At 50.1% G+C, this 501-nt stretch overlaps 1 protein-coding gene across 1 annotated transcript in view; it reads right to left on the reverse strand.

The window, feature by feature from the left end:
- ADGRL3 (adhesion G protein-coupled receptor L3) overlaps nucleotides 1-501 on the reverse strand; it is a 1,275,722-nt gene that overhangs the window by 30,470 nt on the left and 1,244,751 nt on the right. The window lies entirely within an intron of this gene.

Here is a 501-nt window from a genome sequence, read left to right on the forward strand (position 1 = left end):
TTGTCCTTGATGCTTGAAGCTAGTTGGAGTTCAGTTGCAGCCTTGGCTTTCCTGGGTTGGTCCCTGCAGGACCGGACCAGTGCAGACTGCACGTGCTATTGTCCTGCTATTGATTCTAGACTTTCCTTTGATCTCAGTGTGCTTTATTCAGATTTATTGGCACATTGGCTGTGGCACACAAAGCAGAACAAGTTTGTTAATGCCTGTTGCATTATTCCTTGTTGCTGTCTTGTGTATTCAGAAGAATGCATGCACTTGTCATGACAGTTCAAGTTAAATCTCAAGTAGAGCCAAGGAGGTGATCCTCCCCCTCTACGTGACGCTGGTCAGGCCACAGCTGGAGTATTGTGTCCAGTTCTGTGCGCCCCATTTCAAGAGGGATGTGGACAATATGGAGAGGGTCCAGAGGAGGGCCACCCGCATGATCCGGGGACAACAGGGCAGACCCTACAGTGAGAGACTGCGGGACCTGAACCTATTCAGCCTCCACAAGAGAAGGCT

The sequence above is a fragment of the Gavialis gangeticus genome, unplaced genomic scaffold, assembly GCF_001723915.1.
Source record: "Gavialis gangeticus isolate Ggan-Ray unplaced genomic scaffold, GavGan_comp1, whole genome shotgun sequence".
NCBI classification, from domain to species: Eukaryota; Metazoa; Chordata; order Crocodylia; family Gavialidae; genus Gavialis; species Gavialis gangeticus.